The sequence below is a fragment of the Chiloscyllium punctatum genome, chromosome 35 (genome assembly GCF_047496795.1).
Source record: "Chiloscyllium punctatum isolate Juve2018m chromosome 35, sChiPun1.3, whole genome shotgun sequence".
Classification (NCBI taxonomy): domain Eukaryota; kingdom Metazoa; phylum Chordata; class Chondrichthyes; order Orectolobiformes; family Hemiscylliidae; genus Chiloscyllium; species Chiloscyllium punctatum.
In genome coordinates this window covers 17,485,638-17,505,618 of record NC_092773.1, presented here as the reverse complement: position 1 = coordinate 17,505,618, position 19,981 = coordinate 17,485,638, and the positions used below count along the sequence as shown (strand labels likewise).

General features: G+C 45.8%; 1 protein-coding gene across 3 annotated transcripts in view; it reads left to right on the top strand.

The window, feature by feature from the left end:
• LOC140459715 (zinc finger matrin-type protein 4-like) overlaps positions 1 to 19,981 on the top strand; it is a 176,823-nt gene that overhangs the window by 98,650 nt on the left and 58,192 nt on the right. The window lies entirely within an intron of this gene.

The window sequence follows — 19,981 nt, the reverse complement described above, 5'->3', positions numbered from 1 at the left end:
CTTTGGATGGGACAGAGGTGGTGGAAGGAGGGGAGGGCAAGTTGCATTTTTGATTAAGGTGAGTATCACAGCAGTAGTCAGAGATGAAATAACGAAAGGATGCTTTGTTGGTGGAAGCTAAGAAATAAGGAGGGGATGCTGATGTTATTGGGATTGTACCATAGGCCCCCACATGTTCAACGGGAATTAGAGGAACAAATATGCAGAGAGATTGGGGAGATTTGCAAAAGCAATAGGGTTGACATAGTAGGGGATTTTAATTTTCCTGGATTCTGGGTAATCCAAGATGGAGAACGGGAAAAATGTTTGGCGATAACAGCTGCTCCTTTATGAGGTACTTTAGGTGTTGGAGATGATTTCCTGGAATTCCAAGAGCAGCAATTATTGTTTTATATGCTGTTGCATTGTTTTGGAACTTTGGGGAAAAAAGTCAAAACAACAGCAGTTTTAAAAGGGAGAAGAACAGACAAAGGAAGCACATGGTGAGTTCAGTGCAGGAGAGAGAGAGAGAGAGAGAGAGAGAGAGAGAAAGAAACTGACACAGCAATGAACCTGCACAGTTACTTGCCTATGCTGTTTGAATTCATATATCGCTGGGCATCGGAGTGTGTCTGGGAAAGTTAACAGTGAAATTCACAACTGATCTTGGAGGAACTGTTGGACGAAGTTCACAGCACAGAAACAGATAAGTGTATTGTTTTTAAGTGGGACTTACAGTAAGTCTGCAGTAATGAGTACAGTGAGTTCTTTCTTGATTATCTGTTTTTTGAGATATGTCTCTTGATTAAACTTAAAATTTAAGCCATAACTATTAATTTAACCTGGGGCAGTGTTTTGTAGAGAAATAAGACAGTGTTATTTTCTGGGTCTGTAGATTGTGAAGGGGCAAAAATGGGCTTTAGTAGAGTAATATGTGCTTCTTGTCAGATGTGGGAGTTTAAAGAGAGTTTAAGGGTTACTATGGATTATATCTGCAATAAAATACTGTTGGTTGCGAATCTTGTCAGATCAATTGGATCGATTGGAGAGACAATTAGAAGCAATGAGGAATTTGCAACAGCAACAGTATGTGATGGATGGCAGTTATAGGAACAGGGTAAAGTCTTAGATACAGTCACATAGATGGGTTAACTCCAGGAAAGGTAAGAGTGGTAGGTAGCTAGGCAGGAGTCTTCTGTGGATATACCCATTTCAAACAGGTATGCTGTTTTGGAAAATGCAGGGGGCGATGGATTCTGAGGGGAACGTAGCACAAACAGTCAACTTTCTGGTATTGAGGGGTACATCGGGTTCCAAGAGATCAGTTGTGTTAGGGGATTCTCTAGTCCGAGGGACAGGCAGACGTTTCTATGGCCAGCAGCAAGAAATCAGAATGGTATATTGCTTCCCTGGTGCCAGGATCAAGGACGTCTCAGAGAGGGTGCAGAATATTCTCGCGGGGGAGAGGGACCAGCAAGAGGTCATTGTCCATTTTGGAACCAGCGACATAGGAAGGGAAAAGGTTGAGATTCTGAAGGGAGATTTCAGAGAGTTAGGCAGGAATTTAAGAAGGAGGTCCTCGAGAGTGGTAATATCTGGATTATTCCCGATGCTACGAGCTAGTTAGGACAGGAATAGGAGGAGAGAGCAGATGAATGCATGGCTGAGGAGCTGGTGTATGGGAGAAGGATTCACATTTTTGGATCATTGGAATCTCTTCTGGGGTAAAAGTGACCTGTACAAGGAGGATGGATTGCACCTAAACATGGAGGGGACTTAATATACTGGCAGGAAAATTTGCTAGAGCTGCTCGGGAGGATTTAAACTAGTAAGGTGGGGGGTGGGTGAGGGGGGGAGGGAGGTGGGACCCAGGGAGATAGTGAGGAAAGAGATCAATCTGAGACTGGTACAGTTGAGAACAGAAGCGATTCAAACTGTCAGGGCAGGCACGGACAAGGTAGGACTAATAAATTAAACTGCATTTATTTCAATGCAAGGGGCCTAACAGGGAAGGTAGATGAACTCAGGACATGGTTGGGAACATGGGACTGGGATATCATAACAATTACAGAAACATGGCTCAAGTATGGGCAGGACTGGCAGCTTAATGTTCCAGGATACAAATGCTACAGGAAGGATAGAAAGGGAGGCAAGAGAGGAGGGAAAGTGGCATTTTTGGTAAGGGATAGCATTACAGCTGTGCTGAGGGAGATATTCCTGGAAATACATCCAGGGAGGTTATTTGGGTGGAACTGAGAAATAAGAAAGGGATAATCACCTTATTGGGATTGTATTATAGACCCCCTAATAGTCAGAGGGAAATTGAGAAACAAACTCGTAAGGAGATCTCAGCTATCTGTAAGAATAATAGGGTAGATATGGTAGGGGATTTTAACTTTCCAAACATAGACTGGGACTGCCATAGTGTGAAGGGTTTAGATGGAAATGATTTTGTTAAGTGTGTACAAGACAATTTTCTGATTCAGTATGTGGATGTACCTACCAGAGAAGGTGTAAAACTTGACCTACTCTTGAGAAATAAGGCAGGGCAGGTGACTGAGGTGTCATTGGGGGAGCACTTTGGGGCTGGCGACCACAATTCTATTAGATTTAAAATAGTGATGGAAAAGGATATACCAGATTTAAAAGTTGAAGTTCTATACTGGAGAAAGGCCAATTTTGATGGTATGAGGCAAGAACTTTCAAAAGCTGATTGGGGGCAGATGTTCGCAGGTAAAGGGATAGCTGGAAAAAGGGAAGTCTTCAGAAATGAGATAACAAGAATCCAGAGAAAGTACATTCCTGTCAGGGTGAAAGGAAACGCCATTAGTTATAGGGAGTGCTGGATGACTGAAGAAATTGAGGGTTTGGTTAAGAAAAAGAAGGAAGCATATGTAAGATATAGACAGGATAGATCGAACATATCCTTAGAAGAGTATAAAGGCAGTAGGAGTACACTTAAGAGGAAAATCAGGAGGGCAAAAAGAGGACATGAAATAGCTTTGGCAAATAGAGATAAGGAGAATCCAAAGGGTTTTTACAAATTCATTAAGGTCAAAAGGATAACTAGGGAGAGAATATGGCCCCTCAAAGAACAGTAAGGTGGCCTTTGTGTGGAGCCGCAGAAAATGGGGGAGATACTAAACGAGTATTTTGCATCAGTATTTACTGTGGAAAAGGATATGGAAGATATAGACTGCAGCGAAATAGATGGTGACACCTTGCAAAATGTCCATATTACAGAGGAGGAAGTGCAGGATGTCTTGAAACGCATAAAGGTGAATAAATCCCCAATCCCCTAGAACTCTGTGGGAAGCCAGAGAAGTGATTGCTGGACCTTTTGCTGAGGTATTTGTATCATCGATAGTCACATGTGAGGTGCCAGAAGACTGGAGGTTGGCTGACGTGGTTCCACTCTTTAAGAAGGGTAGTAAGGACAAGCCAGGGAACTATAGACCAGTGAGCCTGACGTCGGTTGTGGGCATGTTGTTGGAGGGAATCCTGAGGGACAGGATATACATGTATTTGGAAAAGCAAGGACTGATTATGGATAGTCAACATGGCTTTGTGCATGGGAAATCATGTCTCACAAATTTGATTTGAGTTTTTTGAGAAAGTAACAAAGAGGATTGATGAAGGCAGAGTGGTAGATGTGATCTATATGGACTTCAGTAAGGGGTTTGACCAGGCTCCCATGGGAGACTGGTTAGCAAGGTTAGATCTCACGGAATACAGGGAGAACTAGCCATTTGGATGCAGAACTGGCTCAAAGGTAGAAGACAGAGGGTGGTGGTGGAGGGTTGTTTTTCAGACTGGAGGCCTGTGATCAGTGGAGTGCCACAAGGATCGGTGCTGTTTCCTCTACTTTTTGTCATTTACAGAAATGATTTGAATGTGAGCATAAGAGGTACAGTTAGTAAGTTTGCAGGTGACACCAAAATTGGAGGTGTGGTGGACAGCGAAGAAGGTTACCTCAGATTACAACAGGATCTTGACCAGATGGGCCAATGGGCCGAGAAGTGTCAGGTGGAGTTTAATTCAGATAAATGCCAGGTGCTGCATTTTTAGAAAGCAAACCTTAGCCTGACTTAGACACTTAATGGTAAGGTGCTAGAGAGTTTTGCTGAATAAAGAGACCTTGGAGTGCAGGTTCATAGCTTCTTGAAAGTGGAATCGCAGGTAGATAGGATAGTGAAGAAGGTGTTTGGTATGCTTTCTTTTATTGGTCAGAGTACTGAGTACAGGAGTTGAGAGGTCATGTTGCAGCTGTACAGGACATTGGTTAGGCTATTGTTGGAATATTGCGTGCAATTCTGGTCTCCTTCCTATCGAAAAGATGTTGTGAACTTTGAAAGGGTTCAGAAAAGATTTACAAGGATGTTGCCAGGGTTGGAGGATTTGAGCTATAGGGAGAGGCTGAACAGGCTGGAGCTGTTTTCCCTGGAGCGTCAGAGGCTGGGGGGGTGATCTTATAGAGGTTTACAAAATAATGAAGAGCATGTATAGGGAGCAAAGTCGTTTCCCTGGGGTGGTGGAGTCCAGAACGGGAGTGCATAGATTTAGGGTGAGAGGGGAAAGATATAAAAGGGAACTAAGGGGCAACTTTTTCACGCAGAGAGTGGTACATGTATGGAATGAGCTGCCAGAGCATGTGGTAGAGGCTGGTACAATTGCAAAATTTAAAAAGCATTTGGATGGGTATATGAATAGGAAGGGTTTGGAGGGATATGGGCCGGGTGCTGGCAGTTGAGATTGGGTTGGAATACCTGGTTGCCATGGACGAGTTGGACCGAAGGGTCTGTTTCCATGCTGTACATCTCTATGACTCTGTGACTGTATAAGACTGGGATTGCCAGAGCATAAGGGCTGAGGTGGGATGGAATTTGTTAAGTGCATTCAGGAAAATGTCTTTAAGGAGTATATTGAGGATCCGACACGGGAAGGGGCAGAAATCGACCTAGTCTTGGGAAATAGGGCAGGACAGGTGACAGACGTCTCGAGTGTCATGCTGGAAAAGCACAGCAGGTTAGACAACATCCGAAGAGCAGGAAAATCAACATTTCGGGCAAACGTCCATCATCAGGAATGGAGGCTGGGAGCCTCGGAGATGGAGAGAAAAATGGGAGGTATTGGGGCTGTGTGGAAGGTAGCTGAGGGTGCAATAGGTGGATGGAGGTGGGGGTAATTGGCGTAGGTCAGAGGGGAGGGTGGAAGGAAAATGAACAGGTGGGACAGGTTATGAGAGTGGCACTGAGCTGTAAGGATGGAACTGGGATAAGGTGAGAGTGGGAAAATGAAGAAACTGGTGAAATCCACATTGATGCCCTGGGTTTGGAGGGAAACGAGGCAGAAGACGAGGCATTCTTCCTCCAGACGTGGGTGGGAAGGGAGTGGCAATGGAGGAGGCCCAGGACCTGCATGTCCTTGGCAGAGTGGGAGGGGGTGTTGAAGTGTTCAGCCACAGGGCTGTGGGGTTGATTGGTGCGGGTGTCCCGGAGATGTTCTCTGAAGCACTCTGCAAGTAGGCGTCCTGTCTCCCCAGTGTCGAGGAGACCACATCAGGAGCAATGGATGCAGTAAATGACATGTGTGGCAGTGCAGGTGAAACTTTGATGGATGTGGGAGGCTCCTTTTGGGACTTGGGTGGAGGTGAGGGGGGAGGTGTGGAGGCAGGTTTAGCAATTCCTGTGGTGGCAGGGGAAGATGCTGGGAGGGGAGGGTGGGTTATTGGGGGGGGGGGGGGGGGGGCGTTGACCTGACAAGGCAGTAGCGGAGAGAATGGTCATTATGGAAAGGGGATAGCAGTGGAGAGGGAAATATATCTCTGGTGGTGGGGTCCGTTTGTGGGTGGTGAGAATGACAGAGGATGATGCGATGTGTACAAAGATTGGTGAGGTGGAAGGTGAGGACCAGGGGGTTCTATCCTTATTGCAGTTGAAGGAATGGGGTTTGACAGCGAAGGTGCAGGAAGTGGATGAGCTGCGTTGGAGGGCATCATCAACTGCGTGGGAGGGGAAATTGCGGTCTTCAAAGAAGGAAGCCATCTGGTGTGTTCTTTGGTGGAACTGGTCCTCCTGGAAGCAGATGTGGTAGAGGCGGAGGAATTGGGAATAAGAGATAGCATTTTTACAGGAGGCAGGGTGGGTGGAGGTGTAATCCAGATAGCTGTGGGAGTTGGTGGATTTGTAGAAGATGTTAGTGTTGAGTCTGTCACATTTGATGGAGATGGAGAGATCCAGGAAGGGGAGAGAGGTGTCTAAGATGGTCCAGGTGAATTTAAGGTTGGGTGGAATGTGTTGGTGAAGTTGATGAACTGTTCACCTCCTTGTGGGAGTACAAGGTGGCACTGATGCAGTCATCAATGTAGCAGAGGAAAAGGTGGGGAATGGTGCTGGTGCAACTATGGAAGATGGATTGTTCCATGTAGCCAACAAAGAGACAGGCATAGCTGGGACCCATGTGGGTGCCCATGGCTTCCTCTTTCATCTGGAGGAAGTGGGAGGATTCGGAGGAGAAATTATTGAGGGTGAGGATCAGTTCAGCCAACCAAATATGAGTGTCAGTGGAAGGGGATGTTAGGAGAGGAAGAACCGGTGGGCTTGGAGGCCCTGGTCATGGAGGATGGAGGTGTATGGGCACTGGTTGTCCATGGTGAAGATGAAGCATTGGGGCCCAGTGAAACAAAAGTCTTGGAGGAGGTGGAGGGTGGGGATGGTGTCCCGAACATATGTGGGGAGTTCCTAGACCGGGGGGATAAGACAGTATTGAGGTTTATGGAGATGAAATCAGTGGGGCAGAAGCAGGCTGAGACGATTGGTCAGCCAGGGTAGTCAGGCTTGTGGATCTTGGGTAGGAGGTCAAACCAGGTGGTGCAGAGATCCTGAACTTCGAAATTGGAATCTGTGAGTGGGAGATCCCTTGAGGTGATGAGGTTGTGTACAGTCTGGGAGATAATGGTTTGATGATGAGAGGTGAGGTCATGGTCGAGGGAGCGGTAGGAGAAGGTGCCTTCAAGTTGGTGTCTGGCTTCAGTGGTGTAGAGATCAGTGCGCAAAACCAGCACCGCAGCTCCCTTGTACGCTGCTTTGATGGTGAGGTTGGGGATGGATCAGAGGGAGTGGAGGCCACCTCTCAGGAGGACCAGTTCAACCACAGAACACACCAGATGGCCTCCTTCTTTAAAGACCACAAATTCCCCTCCCACGTGGTTGATGATGCCCTACAGCGCATGTCATCCACTTCTCACACTTCTGCCCTCAAACCTTACCCCCCCAAATGCAAAAAGGCCAGAACCCTTCGCCCTGTCCTCACCTACCTGCATATACATCGCATCATCCTCCGCCATTTTTGCCACCTACAAACAGACCCCACCACCTGAATTATATTTCCCTCCCCACCCCATCCGCATTTCGTAAAGACAGTTAGCTACGCAACTGCCTTGTCAGGTCCATGCCCCCTCTACGTCCACCCTCCCCTCCTGACACCTTCCCCTGCCACCGCAGGAATTGCAAAACCTGCCCCCATACCTCTCCCCTTACCTCCACCCAAGGCCCCCAAAACAGCCTTCCATATCCATCAAGGTTTCACTTGCACTTCCACACATGTCATTTACCGTATCTGTTGCCCCCGATGCAGTCTTCTGTGCATTGGGGAGGAAGGACGCTTACTTGCAGAGCACTTCAGAGAACACCCGCACCAACCAACCCCACAGCCCCGTGGCCGAGCAGTTCAACTCCCCCTCCCAAGGACATGCTGGTCCTTGGCCTCCTCCATCGCCACTCCCTAACCACCCAATGCCAGGTGGAAGATCTTCCGCCTCAGGACTCTCCAATCGCATGGCATCAATGTGGATTTCACCAGTTTCTTGATTTCCCCTCCCAGCACCTTATACCTGTTCCACCCTTCCAGGTCAGCACCGCCCTCATGACCTGTCCCACCTGTCCATCCCACCTATCTGCCCTACTCTTCCCTCTGACCTATCACCATTACCCTCACCTTCATCCACCTATAGCGCTCTTATCTCTCCACCCCGATGCTCCCAGCCTCAATAATTGATTTTCCTGCTCCTCGGACACTGACTGACCTGCTGTGCGTTTCCAGCACCACACTCTGGACTCTAATCTCCAGCATCTGCAGTCCTTACTTTCGCAGGTGACGAAACTGACAGTGGGGGAGCACTTTGAGACCAGAGACCACAGTTCTATTAATTTTAAAGTAGTTCCGGAGAGGGACAAAATTTGTTCATAGGTTAAAGTTCTAAATTGGAGCAAGGCAGATTTTTATGGAATTAGACAGGAGCGTGCAGTGGTTGACTGGAATAATTGCAGGCAAAGGGAGCTTCAATAAGTGGAGGCCTTTAAAAGTGAGATAGCTGGAGTTCAAGGTATATATATTCCTTTGAGGGTGATGGGCAAGATTGGCCGAAATAGGGAACCCTGGAGAACAAGAGACGTTGAGGCTTCAACTAGAAAACAGAAGGAGGTGTGGCTCAGGTTGCTGGGATCAAGGGAATCCCTGGATGTATGCAGGGAATACAGGAGTTTACTTAAGAAGAAAATCAGGAGGGCACAAGATAGCCTTGGCTGAGAAGATTAGGGTGAATCCAAAGAGGTTCTTTTAGAATGCTAAAGGAAAAAGAATAACTAGAGAGTAACAAGGACAGAACGCCCCTGGTGCTCACTTTCCACCCTACCAACCTTCACATAAACCAAATCATCCGCCGACATTTCCGCCACCTCCAAACAGACCCCACCACCAGGGATATATTTCCCTCCCCACCCCTTTCCGCCTTCCGCAAAGACAGTTCCCTCCGCGAATACCTGGTTAGGTCCACGCCCCCAAACAACCCACCCTCCAATCCTGGCACTTTCCCCAGCCACCGCAGGAACTGTAAAACCTGCGCCCACACCTCCTCCCTCACCTCTATCCAAGGCCCTAAAGGAGCTTTCCACATCCATCAAAGTTTTACTTGCACATCCACTAATATCATTTATTGTATCCGTTGCTCCCGATGTGGTCTCCTCTACATTGGGGAGACTGGGCGCCTCCTCGCAGAGCGCTTTAGGGAACATCTCCGGGACACCCGCACCAATCAACCACACCGCCCCGTGGCCCAACATTTCAACTCCCCCTCCCACTCTGCCGAGGACATGGAGGTCCTGGGCCTCCTTCACTGCCGCTCCCTCACCAGCAGACGCCTGGAGGAAGAACGCCTCATCTTCTGCCTCGGAACACTTCAACCCCAGGGCATCAATGTGGACTTCAACAGTTTCCTCATTTCCCTTTCCCCCACCTCACCCTAGTTCTAAACTTCCAGCTCAGTAACTGTCCCCATAACTTGTCCGGACTTGTCCTACCTGCCTATCTTCTTTTCCACCTATCCACTCCACTCTCTCCTCCTTGACCTATCACCTTCATCCCCTCCCCCACTCACCCATTGTACTCTATGCTACTTTCTCCCCACCCCCACCCTCCTCTAGCTTATCTCTCCACACTTCAGGCTCACTGCCTTTATTCCTGATGAAGGGCTTGTGCCCGAAACGTCGATTTCGAAGCTACTTGGATGCTGCCTGAACTGCTGTGCTCTTCCAGCACCACTAATCCAGAAAGAAAATAGGACCCCTCAAGGACTAAAGTGGACATGTACATGTAGAAACGCAAGAGATGGACAAGGTTCTCAATGAATATTTCTTCTCTGGGTTTGCCATGGAGAAAGACTTGAAGTCTAGGGAACGTGGGGAAGTTAGTGGTCATATCTTGGGAACAGTTCATATCACAGTAGAGGAAGTGTCGGATGTATTAGAATGTATCAAGGTGGTCCTGACCAGATATATCCAAGAACACTGCAAGAGGCCTAACACCTGTGGTATGTAGGTTACTTGGGAAGATTCTAAGGGATTAGATATACATACATTCGGAAAGACAGGGTTTGATTAGGAATAGTCAGCATGGCTTTGTGTGTGGGAGATCATGCCTCACAAATTTGTTAGAGTTCTTTGATGAAGTGACCAGAAACGTTGAGGGGGGCAGGGTGGTAGACAGTGTCGATATGGATTTCAATAAGGCCTTTTGATAAGGTTCCACGTGGTCAGCTTCTCTGGAAGGTTAACTTGCATGGAATCCAGGGTGAGCTGGCAAATAGGATACAAAATTGGCTTGATGGTAGGAAACAGAGGGTAATAGTGAAAGGATGCTTGTTGGACTGGAGGCATGTGACCAGTGTAGTGCATCAGGGGTCAGTGCTGCACCCATTGCTGTTTGTTATCCTGATCAATGATTTGGATGAGAATGTACAAGGCATGATTAGTAAATTTGCAGAAGACACTAAAATAGGCAGTATTGTGGACATCGAGGGAGGTTATCAGAAATTACCACAGGATCTTAATCAGCTGGGGAAGTGGCTCGAGAAATGGCAAATGGAGTTTAATATAAATAAGTGTGAGGTCTTGCATTTTGGAAAGTCAAATTAAGGTCAGAGTTTCATGGTGAATAGTAGGGCCTTAAGGAGTGTAGTAGAACAGGGGGACCTCTGAAAGTTGAGTCACAAGTAAACAGGGCAGTGAAGAAGGCTTTTGGTACACTGGCCTTCAGGGTATTGAGTATAGAATTTGGGAAGTTATGTTGCAATTGTACAGGACATTGGTGAGGCTGCACTTGGAGTATTGTGTTCAGTTTTGGTCACCTTGCTACAAGAAGGATGTTATTAAACTGAAAAGAGTGCAGAAGAAATTCATAAGGATTTTGTCAGGACTCAAGGGTCTGAGTTATAGGGAGAAATTGGACAAGCTGGGATTTTTTTCTTTACAGTATAGGAGACTAAGGGGGGATCTAATAGAACTGTATAAGATCATGAGAGCCATGAACAGGGTGGATGCACTCAGTCTTTTCCCCAGTCTTTTCCCTCTGGAGAAACAAGGACCAGAAGGCATCAGTTTAAAGTTAGAGAAGAAAGAATATACGAGAACCTGAGGGGCAGCTTTTTTACTTAGAATGTGGTATGCATTTGGAATGAGCTGCCAGCGGAAGTTATTGAGATAGGTACATTAACAACAGTTAAAAGGCATTTGGACAAATACGTGGACAGGAAAGATTTAGAAGGATGTGGGCCAAGTGCCGGGAAATGGGGTTAGAGTTGATGGACATTTTGCCTGGCATGGACCAGTTTGGGCCAAAGGACTTATCTGCATGCAGTAGGATTCTATAACTTAGTGACTAGTGACGTCAGGCTCACTGATCTATCCTTACCACCTTTCTACAGCACAGGGTCCCACTGATCCTGATGGAATCTCACAGACTCCACAAAATGGGTATTGGGCCTAACAGTGTCATGTGGGGGCACACTAAGGTAATGCAGGCACCTCCAAGATTGACTATGCCCCATCACAGTAGATGAGCAGGCCCACAAGGTTGGCAGGACCAAACAGTCCCGTGAGCCCAGAGTGTGATCAGGTCCTACTGGGATCCAGTGGGCACCAGCCCACTTGAGCAGGTTCCAGGAATGGAGACTGGTTGTGGTTGAGTGATTCGGCCTCTGCGAACCAATGCCCATGCAATTCTGTGAGACCTGTGTGAATCAATGAGGCCGAACAATAAGCTACAGAAATTGCGATCCCTTAATTTCAACATTTCATTGCAGTCCAATATGGTTCCATTTGAGAGCAGTTTGAAGAACCATCTACTCAACCCCCATAATGGAGGAAGTGAGAATTGCAGATGCTGGAGATCAGAATCGAAGTGCACATCTGGTCCGAGGAACAGGAAAGTCGACATTTTGGAAAGTGACAGCGATTGGTTGGAGTGGAAGGTAGAGTGATAGTTGAGAAGGAAGATGGACAGGTCGGCAGCTCCGAGTTGGTGGGTTGGATCTGGGATGAGATGGGGGGAGGGGAGAAGAGGAAACTGGTGAAATCAACATTGATGCCGTGTGGTTAGAGGGTCCCAAGGTGGAAGATCAGGCATTCTTCCTCCATTCGTAGGGTGGCTTGGATTTGGCAATGGAGGAGGTTCAGGACTTGCATGAACTTGGCGGAGTGAGAGGAGAGAGTTGAAATGGTCTGCCACAGGATGGTCGGGTTGTTTGGGGCATGTGTCCCAGAGATGATCCCTGAAATGTTCCGCGAGTTGGCATCTTGTCTCCCCAATGTAGAGGAGACCACATCAAGAGCAACCGACACAGTAGATCATGTGGTCAACGATACCTTCCATCACAACTTCTCCACTTGCCACATCTTCATTCTTTAACCCCACTTCTCCAACTGCAACAAAGATAGACCACCCACTAGTCCTCACCTTCCACCTGATCAATCTCCAGATACAACACACCATCATCTGCCATTTCCACCACCTTTAATCAGACCCCACCGCCAGAGATATATTTCCTTCCCCATCCCTATCAGCATTCCACAGAGACCATTCCCTCCACGACACCTTCGTTTGGTCCAGGCACCCCACCAACCCACCCTCCACTCCCAGTACCTTCCCTTGCCACTGCAAGAGGTATAAAACCTGCACCCACACCTGCTCCCTCACCACCATCCAAGGCCCCAAAGGATCCTTCACATCCGGCAGAGGTTTTCCTGCACGTCCAAACACCTCATCTACTGTGTCCATTGCTCTTGATGTGGGCTCCTCTACGTTGGGGAGATAGGACACCAACTTGCAGGACGTTTCAGAGAACATCTCCGGAACACATGCAACAAATAAGCCCACTGCCCTGGGGCTGACCACTTCAACATCCCCTCTCCCATTCCACCAAGGACATGCAAGTACTGGGCCTCCTCCATCAACAAATCTTAGCTACCCAACGCCCGGAGGAAGAATGCCTCATCTTCTACCCAGGGATCCTTCAGCGTCAATGTCGATTTCGCCAGTTTCCTCATTTCCCCTCCCCCACCTCATCCGAGATTCAACCCTCCAACTCAGCACTGCCCTCTTGAATTGTCCTACCTGTCCAGCTTCCTTCCCAACTGTACTGTCCACTCCAACCTATCACCATCACCCTTACCTGCATCCACTTATCACTTTCCTAGCTACCTCCTGCCTCCCAGCCCCACTTCCCTCTTATTTATCTCGCAGCTCCCTTCCCCCAGCACATTCCTGATAAAGGGCTTATGCCCGAGAAGTTGACGCTCCTGCTTCTTGGATGTTGCCTAACCTGTTGTGCTTTTCCAGCACCACACTTTTCAACTCAACCCCAACTTTGCGTCTTAACTTAAATTGTAGATGAGCCCTCATCTGTTTGATCACATGGATTTTTCTCATTTCTCTGGAATACTCCCAACTTGTGTCAAATTACTGGCTTTTTAAATTTGTAACCCTGTCGATAGAGATTAACAAGGAATTATTTTTATTCAGTCATGGGATGAGGGCATCACTAGCTAGGCCAGCATTTATTGCCCATCCCTAATTGCCCTGAGCGAAATTCAGAGTCAGCCACATTACTGTGGGTCTGGAGTCACATGTAGGCAGCACCAGGTGAGCATGGCAGTTTCCTTCCCTGAAGTATACTAAATACTAGCCGGGCAAAAAAAAATGCTTTAATTCTGCTCATTTGGGGTTAGATTTTTTTTTATAAGACCTTGGAGATGTGAGGATGCTTTTATAACTTAAGACACCTGCAATTCAATGTCCATCATAACATGTATTTTGGAAGTGACCATTATTTTCCCCCATTGGAAACAGTACCTTCTAGCACTCAATATCTCTCAAGTGAGCACAGTTCAGAAGAATACAAACTAATTTGCTGAGGAATTGTTTTTGCCAATCTGTGTGTGCCCTTCCACGTTCAGTGAAATGCGAAGCTGTATAAGCACACAGCTTTTGTTTCTTTTAAGTATCTGCTGGGAAAATCAGTATATTGCATATCTGACTTTTAATTACATTACCCAAGGCAACTTTCAAATAGTCCATGAATTATTTGATGACTCAGTTTAATTGCATTCTTTCAGACTTTGTGTAAAAGCAAAGAATTAATTTATCTTGCTGTTAATTATGCAAAAATGTCAGATGAAAAGAGTCTCCAATCTCTGCAATCTTATTATAACTGATAAGTTTCAAGTAAATTAGATGCTCATTTTCTATGCTACCCTCAGTATCTAAAAATAAAGTAACATGGAGTGGAGAAGAAAGCACCAAATCATCAGAAACTGGCCTTTGCTGTTTGGTGAGTCGGGTGAGAGATAAACCCCAATTTCACTTTGAAATGTTTCACCCAAAGAAAACAATTATCCTGTATTCACCAGGCCAATAAATATATGCCATGTCTGCTCCAACTGTATTGAAGAGGTTGGTGTTTCCATCAAGGTTCAATTCCTCATTAATTGGCTCCACTGCCAATCTCACTCTAGCAACTATCATTCTTGCCCTGAGGCATAAGTTCCAACCTTCTAGGTTCTAATGCCAGCCTTATTACTTTTCCAAAATGTATCAGATCTTCTTTACAAACAAGGAGGGCTCACAGATACTGCCATCGTGAATATGCAGCTGTGTACAGATGCAGAATTTCAAGAGAATGTAAATATGCAATACGAGGTGCAAATCAGAGCAAGTCCAATGATCTGTTGTGCACTGGAATAATTATTTGCAAAATCCTCAGTTACCTAGATATGCATTGTTTGTTGAGTGTGGGAGTTTGAGTTATATCAGCAGTTAAGTGAGATGACAGAAAAACTGTCATGACAGGATCATTCTGGTCTATTGTGTCATATCTGGATATTAGATTGGAGCTGTACAATCCTGATATTACATACTTCTTGCTCCTGTCAGCAAAGTTAAGTTTCATATTGTACCAACATAAAACTTTTAATGATGCTGCATCAATCATGGCAATGTGAACATGGCATTGAAAATTAATGGTCACAAGGGAATTGAGAGTCCTCCACTGATAGTTGGTATGGACAATAGGAAGTGATATTCAGGGGTTGAGTTTTGCTTAATGCAGCCATTGGGATACCCCAAAAAAAGGAAGACTCCATTCTGTTAAGTTAAAAATCACACAACACCAGGTTACAGTCCAACAGGTTTATTCAGACAGCAGAGGAATTCATCAGATGAATGAGACTCAGAGAATTCTTCCAAGACGTCAGCAGCTATCCCAATGAGACAACTGATGAACAGGATCAGTCATCAGAGAGATATGTAGTGAAAAGACCAAAGAAGGAGTCAATTTGACTCCAGAGGGCCACTGCCCTGGGCTTGACATGTATGCTCAGACCGTCAGGAAATGTGTAAATGCCAGATTCATCAGCCGCACCCACAAGGTAGAGCAAAACATCACCCGATCACAACACAATGCCATCGATGCACTCAAAACCAATCACAACATTATTTGGAGATGCCGATGTTGGACTGGGGTGTACAAAATTAAAAATCACACAACACCAAAAAGCTAGTGCTTCCAATTAAACCTGTTGGATTATAATCACGACATTGTCATCAAACCAGCAGATAAAGGAGGAGCCATCATCATTCAGAGTAGAGCGGACGACTGCAAGGAAGTGTACTGACAACTGAACAACCAGGAACATTACAGGCATTATTGGCTGATCTGACCAAAAAGCACACCCATGGACTAAACAGATTAATCAAGACTCTTGATCCAGTCATCCAGTCCTACAGAGCTCCCTATGCACTCTCGTCCCACGGTACTTCTACTGCCTTCCAAAGATACACAAAGCCAACACACCTGGTCTTCCAATCATGTCAGGCAACAGAACCCTGTGTGAGAACCTCTCTGGATATTTCAAGGGCATCTTGAAACCCATTGTACAGGGACCCCGAGCTTTTGTTGCGACACTACAATTTCTTACAGAAACTTAGCATCCATGAACCTGTCAAAACGGGAACATTCCTCATAACAATGGACGTTTTGGCACTCTACACCAGCATACTCCACAATGACGGCATCACTGCAATAGCCTCAGTACTCAATACTAACAGCTGCCAATCTCCGAGCACCATTCTACAACTCATCTGCTTCATCTTTGACCTCAATATTTTCACCTTTGACAACTAGTTCTTCATCCTGACATACACAACAGCCATGGGGACCAGATTTGCACCCCAATATGCCAACATTTTCATGCACAAGTTTGAGTAAGACTTTGTTGCTGCACAGGACCGCCAACCAGCACTATACCTGAGATATATCAACAACATTTTCTTCTTCTGGAACCATGGCAAGGAGTTACTGAAACAACTACACAGTGATATCCACAAGTTTCGTTCCACCATCAGACTTACCATGGACTACTCTTTAGCACCTATCTCATTCTTGGACACACTCATCTCCATCAAGGATGGGCACCTCAGTACCTCACTCTACTGCAAGCCCACAGATAACCTCACAATACTACACTTCTCCAGCTTCCACACTAAACATATTAAAACAGCCATACCCTATGGACAAGCTCTCTGCATACACAGGATCTGTTCAGATGAGGAGCAAAATGATGGATGTCTGAAGGTGCTGAAGGACACCCTCATAAAAACAAGGTACAATGCTCAACTCAGCGATCGCCAGTTCTGATGTGCTACAGAGAGAAACTGTAATGACCTCCTCAGGAGACAGACATGGGATGCGACCAATATGATACCCTTTGTTGTCAAGTAATTGTTGAGAGCGGAGAAACTGTGCCATGTTCTTTGCAGCCTGCAATGCATTATCGATGAGAATAACACCTTCCCCATGCCTCCACTTCTCACCTTTAAACGAACCACCAAACCTTAAACAGATCATTGTTCGCAGCAAACTGTGAACATCTACTACAACACCACACAACCATGTCATGGCAACCACTGCAAGACGTATCAGAGTGTCGACATTACACGTGGGGACACCACTCACCATGTACATGGCAGGTACTCATGTGACTCGGCCTATGTTGTCTATCTCATATGCTGCAGGCAAGGTTTCCCCAAGGCATGGTACATTGGTGAAATCAAGCAGATGCTACGACAATGGATAAATGGACATTGAGCAACAATTTCCAATCAGGGATGTTCCCTCCCAGCCAGGGAACACTTCAGCAGTCAGGGACGTTCAGCCTCAGATCTTTGGGTGAGCATCCTCCAAGGTGGACTTCAGGATACGCAGCAACACAGGGTGATAGAACAGAGGCTGATAGCCAAGTTCGGGACCCATGAGATGGCCTCAACTGGGACCTTGGGTTCGTGTCAGACTACAGGTGATCCCACCACACTATACACACTCAAACAAACACTCTCACACATACACACTCTTATATACTCATACATTCACGCCGACCCTCTCTCATACACATGCTCTCTCTTAGGCACACACACTTACACTTACACTCTTGTATACTCACACACTCGCAGACCCTCTCTAATACACACACTCTCTCTCAGGCACACATACACATACACTCACACATTCACACACATGCTCTCTCTTAGTCGCGCACACATATACCCCTCTGAGAGGCGTACACATGCAAACACGCACTCACGTTCGCATGCTCACACACACACACACACACACACACACACACACACACACATTCTCTTTCTTGCTCACTCCCTCGCTCTCTCTCTCACTCTCTCCCTGTCTCCCTCATATGCACGCGCACACACATAGGTCTATCGGGTGAATTTGCATTTGCAGAATTGTGATTGCTGATACATTCTATTTTGTTCCAAAGGGACACAATCTGCAGGCAGTCAATCAATCTAGGTAAAACTTTAAAATTCCTACTTTGGAAATAGAATCAGTCTGACTCAATACAGACAAACTCTCAGGAATATGTTGATTCGGGATAGTCAACATAGTATTGTGAAGGGTAAGTCATGCCTCACAAACCTTATTGACCTCTCTGAGAAGGTGACCAAACAGGTGGTTGAGGGCAAAGCTCAGGTTGGTTGGTGTTGGTGTTTAAAAGTATGGTGGATGTGGTGTATATGGATTTCCTGAAACGTCGATTTTACTGCTCCTCGGATGCTGCCTAAACTGCTGTGCTCTTCCAGCACCGCTAATCCAGAATCTGGTTTCCAGCATCTGCAGTCGTTGTTTTTACCTAATAAATTTGCAGATGACACTAAGGTCAGGGGAGTGGTGGATAGTGCAGAAGGATATTGTAGGGTACAGCTGTGCATAAATAAGCTGCAGAGCTGGGCTAGAGTTGGCAAATGAAGTTTTACGTGGAAAAGTGTGAGATGATTCACTTTGGAAGGAATAACTAGAATGCAGAGTACTGGAATAATGGTAAGATTCTTGGTAGTTCAGATGAGCAGAGAGATCTCGATGTCCATGTACATAGATCCTTGAAAGTTGATACCCGAGTTGATAGGGTTGTTAAGAAGGCATACGGTGTGTTAACTTTTATTGGTAGAGGTCATGCTGCAGCTGTACAAAACTCTGGTGTGGCCACACTTGGTGTATTGTGAACAGTTCTGGTCACCTCATTAGACGAAGGATGTCAAAGCTTTGGAAAGGGTTCAGAGGAGATTTACAAGGATGTTGCCTGGAACAGAGGGAAGGTCTTATGAGGGAAGGCTAAGGGACTTGAGGCTGTTTTCATTAGAGAGAAGAAGGTTGAGAAATTACTCAATTGAAACAAATAAGATAATCAGAATAGATACAGTAGACAGTGAGAGCCTTTTTCCTCAGATGGTGATGGACAGCACGAGGTGACATAGCTTTAAATTGAGGGACGATAGATATAGAGCAGATGTCAGAGGTAGTTTCTCTATTCAGAGAGTAGTTGGGATGTGGAATGCACTGCCTGCAACAGTAGTAGATTCGACAACTCTAAGGGCATTTAATTGGTCTTTGGATAGGTATATGGATGAGAATGGAATAGTATAGGTTAGATGGGCTTCAGATTGATTTCACAGGTTGGTGCAGCATCGAGGGCCAAAGGGCCGGTACTGCGCTGTAATGTTCTATGTTCATAGTTTTAACGCATTGTCTGAGCTGAGATGTCACCTTTTTTCATAAAGACTTAAGTTATCTCAAGCATGTGATTTGAAAGAAGTACTAGGATTTACATGTTCATGAACTAAAACCTGCAACTCATTCTAAAAGTTGAAGGACTCAACACCAACCTAGGTTTATTCAATATATCGTATCAGTTGCATGCATGACACTGATCTTTTTGCTATAAATTCTGTATCTTCTGATTCTGCTTCACAGCTACCAGATGAAAGAGCAACGCTCCAAAGGCTAGTACTTCCAAATAAACTTGTTGAACTATAATTTGGTGTTGTGTGATTTTTAACTTTGTCCACCCCAGTCCAACTCCAGCACTCCACACCATTCTATAAAGTTTGGCTTCTACTTAGCACTCTATATTTGGTTCTGTTTCCTGGGGGTCACCTTTCCATCCCTGTCTGTTCATCCATTTGTAAGCAACATTCTCAGACACAGATTTTGACAAAACCTGGCACACAGTTAGTTTAAGACTTCAGAAGGAACAAATTGACTTTGGTTGAACATCTGGAGTGACAACCCTGGGATGTTTTTGAAAATACCTATTAACATTTTGAGAGAGGGCAAATTGACTCTTGTTTTAGAATGTTGTAGATTGTATTGTTGAGAAAGTTTTCAGTTGTTTATAATATTGTGTTCTGTAGAAGCTGCTGAACTGCATCTTGTCATGTCTGTTTTGTTGTGTGTTTGAGGTCTCATCCTGTTGAGTCTCCAAAGTCATGCTGTTGGAGACTGTGGAATTTTATGCAAGAACTCTTCATTTTTGGCTTGATCTCTCCATGAGTTGTCTCTGCAACTGATTAGATTCTAGCTTTTGCTCCTTTATAGATCTCTCTACTTAATCCTGTGGCTCTGAGCTGGGTCAAAATCCCATCCCCCACCCAAAGGCATTGTGGGTTTACCCACAGTGCAATTTATGAAGGCAGCTCATACCACCTTCTTAAGGGAAACTAGGAACAGGCAATAAATGTTGTTCCAGCCCATGTCCCATATCCCATGAGTGAGTAAAAGAAATGATCACATCATTATACTTACTTCTGGTGTTAACCTTATTGC